The sequence below is a fragment of the Babylonia areolata genome, chromosome 35 (genome assembly GCF_041734735.1).
Source record: "Babylonia areolata isolate BAREFJ2019XMU chromosome 35, ASM4173473v1, whole genome shotgun sequence".
NCBI classification, from domain to species: domain Eukaryota; kingdom Metazoa; phylum Mollusca; class Gastropoda; order Neogastropoda; family Buccinidae; genus Babylonia; species Babylonia areolata.
The window spans coordinates 7,799,733-7,806,755 of record NC_134910.1 but is presented as its reverse complement, the minus strand read 5'-3'; positions in this window follow the sequence as shown (position 1 = coordinate 7,806,755).

Genomic DNA, 7,023 nt, shown 5'->3' with positions numbered 1-7,023 from the left:
CAGTATAAGCTTTACCCAGTCTATACTGTCGGTGTACTTTCAGTAAATCAGCATTAGCCAATTTTTACTACACTATCTAAATGTGTCAGAAATGTCATTTGCTGTCAGTGTCTGGTCTTCGCATATGCAATTACGTTACGTTATGTTACGTTACGTTGTGATGTGTTACTGCCTATTCCAAACCTTGCAGTAGCTTTTCCATGGTAATAGATACACATGTGCTTACTATGCATCTGCATTTCTGACATGTAAAACTTACCACATTTGGGTGTATGTTTTACAGACACTCTCTTCTTTTCTCCTCAATTAATATTGTATTAAAACAATAGAAACCCCTTTCGTGACTGGCCTAAATATGTTTCTGGCCTGTGCGAGGAGCTTTCTATCCTTTCACTTTCTATCCCTTTAATCAGTTCATTAATCCTCCAATTCAAATCCCCTTGTTTATATATACTACCCCGGTTCACAGTCTCACAAAAGTGGCATCGCGACAGGATACACCTTGCAGTCTTTTAATTCGTCAACCCTATTAACAAAATTCATTCTATTATCCAATTAAAACCCCTCAGCATTGAATAAACACCCTTTCACTCGGCCTGTCACATTTGGCCCTTGCGAGTAGGGATCTATCAATTATGTAACGCCCCCCCACCTTTTTTTATAATTCAAAACAACAATTACCCCCCCCCCCCTTACATCCGCCCCCTCCACGCCCACATGAAATGTATCACACACACACACACACACACACACACACACAGACACATATATATATATATATTTTTTTTTTTAACTTTTTTTTTTTGAGAGAGAGAGAGAGATACAGACATAGAGACAGAAACAGACAGACACAGAGTGACAGTGACCTAAAATCATGATCGTTAATCGACAAACAAAATAATGAACGAACACAAACACACACTCACACAAACACACATAAGCACACACACACACTCGCGCGCGCACACACACACACACACACACACACACACACTAAGAGACAGACATAACAGACAGACAGACAGACATACAATAAGACAGAGACAGACAGAGAAAGAAAGATAAGACAGACAGAGTCACAACTGTATGCCGTGCCGTTGACGTGAGCAATCCAAGAGATGGACCCTATGCAATACCTCATCACTAACGTAACCCAGCCAGGCCCAGCCAACAATCCTTGGCAAAGTGGACGCTACTGGCTACACGGGGGTAACATTTTCAGGGTAAGGGGGACATTTCAAAACGAGGCTAAAACGCAAAAAAGGGGATATTTTGGCCGCTGAAAATGCCCGCATGGGACATTATGAACGATGAGAAAGCCCCCAGGGGACATTTCCAGAATTGGGGGACAGTCTGGGATGCTACACCGGGCCCCAACTTGGCTTCCCTCCCCTCCGAATTCTCTCCCTTTCTATTCTCTCCCTTGCAACAACAACAACAGAACGTTTCTCCACAAAAAAAAAAGGCTGTCTGTCACGTGAGCAGAAATCAAACGGGGTTTTGTTGGGCTTTTTTCTTTTTTTCTTTTTTCCTTTCTTTCTTTCCCTTGAAGGAAGAAATGAATTTTGCTGATCAATCACATCGACTAGGAGAAGATATGGAGACGACGACCCTCTCATCTTCCTTTACCGCCATCCAAACTGCAACTGGTAACCGTGGGAAGGGGAACTGTGTGGTCCATGAGATTTGACTGTTAACTCTCTCCATACGAACGGCGAAAGAAACGACGTTAACAGTGTTTCACCCCAATTACCATCATCAAAATATTGCAAGCGGAAGGCTCTTATACTGAAGAGGTGAATGTTGACAGAGAATACCACAATTCTGACGACGGAAGCAAAAGGTTGGGTCATTCAGACACCCACTGGACATCCGAGGGGTCTGTGTAGAGGAGAAGAGAGGACTGGCCGTACTGAGTGAGTTAATGTGAGCTGAGACTGGAAATATCATGTTCTGGAATCTGCGTCTGTTGTTCTCCTTTTTGTTGTTGTTGTTTGTGTGTGTGTGTGTGTTTGTTGTTTGTTTGTTTTCTCCTTTTTTATATTTTTTTTTTCACATTTAACTCACTCAGTACGGCCAGTCCTCTCTTCTCCTCTACACAGACCCCTCGGATGACCAGTGGGTGTCTCAATGACCCAACCTTTAGCTTCCGTCCTCAGAATTGTGGTATTCTTTGTCAACATTCACGTCTTCCGTATAAGAACCTTCCGTTTGCAATATTTTGATGATGGTAATTGGGGTGAAACGCTGTTAACGTCGTCTCTTTCGGCGTTCGTATGGAAAGAGTTAATCCTGTCTGTTCGTCAGAGTTATTTGTTAACTGAACAACAACCTTGCAAGCTGTCACCATATATATATATATATATATATATATATATATATATATATATATCACCTCTATCACTAAAGGTGGTGTAAATTGCAATTCTGCTTTATTGGTGTGGAATTTCCTGTGAAATTGTAATGGAGACGATGTTGAGTGGAACAGAAAATATAACCTTCTGTGCAAGGAGAATAAATTAAAAAAAAAAGAAAAAAAAAAAAGAGATGGATACATGGAAACTTACTGTTGTCGTGGCAACGTCACCAGCAGACAATGAACGTAGTACACAAAGAGGACAGACATCAACAACGTCACCAGAAGACAATGAACGTCGCACAGAGAGGACAGACAACGTCACCAGAAGACAATGAACGTCGCACAGAGAGGACAGACAACGTCACCAGAAGACAATGAACGTCGCACAGAGAGGACAGACAACGTCACCAGAAGACAATGAACGTCGCACAGAGAGGACAGACATCAACAACGTCACCAGAAGACAATGAACGTCGCACAGAGAGGACAGACATCAACAACGTCACCAGAAGACAATGAACGTCGCACAGAGAGGACAGACATCACCAGAAGACAATGAACGTCACACAGAGAGGACAGACATCACCAGAAGACAATGAACTCTGCACAGAGAGAACAGTTGACGTCACCAGAAGACAATGAACATCACACAGAGAAAACAGACAACGTCACCAGAAGACAATGAACACGTCACAACAGAGAGCACAGCCAACGTCACCAGAAGACAATGAATATCACACAGAGAGGACAGACAACCTCACCAGAAGACAATGAACTTCGCACAGAGAGAACAGACGACGTCACCAGAAGACAATGAACATCACACAGAAAGGACAGACATCACCAGAAGACAATGAACGTCGCACAGAGAGGACAGTTGACGTCACCAGAAGACAATGAACGTCACACAGAGAGGACAGACATCACTAGAAGACAATGAACGTTGCACAGAGAGAATTGTTGACGTCACCAGAAGACAATGAACATCACACAGTAAGGACAGACATCACCAGAAGACAATGAACATCGCACAGAGAGAACAGTTGACGTCACCAGAAGACAATGAACATCACACAGAGAGGACAGACATCACCAGAAGACAATGAACTTTGCACAGAGAGAACAGTTGACGTCACCAGAAGACAATGAACATCACACAGAGAGGACAGACATCACCAGAAGACAGTGAACTTTGCACAGAGAGAACAGTTGACGTCACCAGAAGACAATGAACATCACACAGAGAGGACAGACATCACCAGAAGACAGTGAACTTTGCACAGAGAGAACAGTTGACGTCACCAGAAGTCAATGAACGTCACACAGAAAGGACAGACATCACCAGAAGACAATGAACGTCGCACAGAGAGAACAGTTGACGTCACCAGAAGACAATGAACGTCACACAGAGAGGACAGACATCACCAGAAGACAATGAACTTTGCACAGAGAGAACAGTTGACGTCACCAGAAGACAATGAACATCACACAGAAAGGACAGACATCACCAGAAGACAATGAACTTTGCACAGAGAGAACAGTTGACGTCACCAGAAGACAAAGAACGTCACACAGAGAGGACAGACATCATCAGAAGACAATGAACTTTGCAGAGAGAGAACAGTTGACGTCACCAGAAGACAATGAACGTCACACAGAGAGGACAGACATCACCAGAAGACAATGAACTTTGCAGAGAGAGAACAGTTGACGTCACCAGAAGACAAAGAACGTCACACAGAAAGGACAGACGACGTCACCAGAAGACAATGAACGTCACACAGAGAGGACAGACAACGTCACCAGAAGACAATGAACGTCACACAGAGAAGACAGACAACGTCACCAGAAGACAATGAACGTCACACAGAGAGGACAGACAACGTCACCAGAAGACAATGGACGTCACACAGAGAGGACAGACAACGTCACCAGAAGACAATGAACACGTCACAACAGAGAGGACAGCCAACGTCACCTGAAGACAATGAACGTCACACAGAGAGGACAGACAACGTCACCAGACAGACAGACAGACAGACAGAACGACAGACAGACATATATATATAGATAGATATTGTAAACAATATCACGAAACAATATTGTGTTTCTATTTTATTAACTCCCACCCACCCCACCACCACCCCCACCGCCCCCCACAACCTCTCTTACCCTTACTCTCACGAAACGCACTCCAAACGTCAGATGGTTCACCAGAACAATGAGTTTCCGGTGTAGATCGGTTTTTTGTTTTTTTTGTTTTTTTTTGTTTTTTTTAATTAACAAAAAAAAAAAATCGTCACTGATTGCTCTTTCCGTGGAAGGGGGTCAGTTTACTTTAAATTAAAATCGCCTCTTCGTTCCTTTCAGCCTTCTCTCGAGCTCAGGAATATCGCCGAACGCTCTTGCACGTGAGATTCGGCACGAACAGGTAGACAGCCAACGACTTGTGGTCATTTTGCTCTCCGGTGTGGGGTTACCAGGGTGGGAAGGGGTCCCATTTAAACGGAGCCCCGGAAGAATTACCGTACCTGGCGAGTGTGTGTGTGTGTGTGTGTGTGTGTTTTGTTGTTGTTTTTTTGTTGTTTTTTGTTTCTTGTTTTGTTTTTGTATCAATTGACATTTGGCGTGATTCTGTGTGTGTGTGTGTGTGTGTGTGTGTGTGTGTGTGTGTGTGCGCGCGCACGCGCGCGCGTGGGAGGGAGTCCCATTTAAAGAGAGCCCCGGAAGAATTACCGTACCTGGCGAGTGTCTTTTTTTGTATCAATTGACATTTGGCGTGATTCTGTGTGTGTGTGTGTGTGTGTGTGTGTGTGTGTGTGTGTGTGTGTGTGTGTGTGTGTGTGTGTGTGTTCTGTTGCGTTGCGTGTTGCGTGTTGTTGCAATGTGTTGTGTTGTCTCTAGCTCTGTGTGTGTGTGTGTGTGTGTGTGTGTGTGTGTGTGTGTGTGTTGTGTTGTGTGGGTGTGGGGGTGGGTGGTTGCTCGCGCGCACGCGTGTATGTGTGTGTTCTGTTGCGTTGTGTTGTGTGTATGTGTGTGTGTGTGTGTGTGTGTGTGTGTGTGTGTGTGGGTGGGTGGGTGGTTGCGTGTGTACATGTGTGTCTGTGTGTGTGTGTGTGCGTGTGTACATGTGCGTGCGCGTGTGTGTGTGTGTATGCAGGTGTGCATATGTGTGTGTGTGTGTGTGTTGTCTGTAGCTCTGTGTGTGTGTGTGTGTGTGTGTGTGTGTGTGTGTGTGTGTGTGTGATACAGACAGAGACAGACAGACAGACAGATAGAGATACAGAGAGGGAGAGAGGGAGGGGAGGGGATTGGCAGACAGAAAGACAAAGATAGAGAGACAGACAGACAGACTGACAGAAACAGAAAGATAGAGAGAGATATATAGATACAGACAGACAGACAGAGGAAAACAGAGTGGCAATGACAATGTCAATGACATTTTCATTGGCCAATAGTATTTTACAGCTCTAATGCTATCATCAGGTCACGTAAGCGTAAAAAAGATTTTGAAATAAGGAGACACAACAAACGACCGGAATACGGATTCACAAACACGTTAACACATGCATTTATACGCACTACATTAATATCAGTTCGTGTATGTGATTCACTTATCTGACTTAACAGACCTGCGGCATGTGACCGTCCAACTGTGTAGCTTAATCAGCCTCTGGTTATTCATTTGAGTTATACCTGTATTTTACTCTGCATCTTGTTTCTATTACGTTTACATTACCATGAGGTAAATCGTTTCCTTCTGATATCATATGATGCTTCTACAATGTATTTAGCATGTGAAAATAGACTGTTTTCACTTTCTGATGAAATTGCAGCTACGACATCATGTCTAATTGCAGCTTGATATGAAAACATTTTACAGTCATTTGATTAGCATTTCATTCCTTCAAAAATACTGGGTCTTGTGACGTGTGACATAACAGCGTTGTTTTATTTCCTTAACTCCCTCAGTAGGGCCAGTCCTCTCTTCTCCTCTACACAGACCCCTCGGATGTCCAGTGGGTGTCTGAATGACCCAACCTTTAGCTTCCGTCGTCAGAATTGTGGTAGTCTTTGTCAACATTCACGTCTTCAGTATAAGAGCCTTCCGCTTGCAATATTTTGATGATGGTATATGGGGTGAAACGCTGTTAACGTTGTCTCTTTCGCCGTTCGTATGGAGAGAGTTAAAACCCCATGGGGGGAAACTGTTGAAAGTGGTGTTTCAAGTCATTTGTATTTTGTATTTCTATTTCTATTTCTTTTATCACAACAGATTTCTCTGTGTGAAATTCGGGCTGCTCTCCCCAGGGAGAACGCGTCGCTATATTACAGCGCCACCCATTTTTTTGTATTTTATCCTGTGAGTTTTTTTTGTTGTTGTTGTTTTTTGTTTTTTTTTAATCGAAGTGGATTTTTCTGCAGAATTTTTCCAGGAACAACCGTTTCATTGCCGTGGGTTCTTTTACGTGCGCTAAGTGCATGCACGGGACCGCGGTTTATCGTCTCATCCGAATGACTAGTGTCCAGACCACCACTCAAGGTCTAGTGGAGGAGGAGAAAATATCGGCGGCTGAGCCGTGATTCGTACCAGCGCGCTCAGATTCTCTCGCTTCCTAGGCGGACGCGTTACCTCAAGGCCATCACTCCACATTATCTAAAAC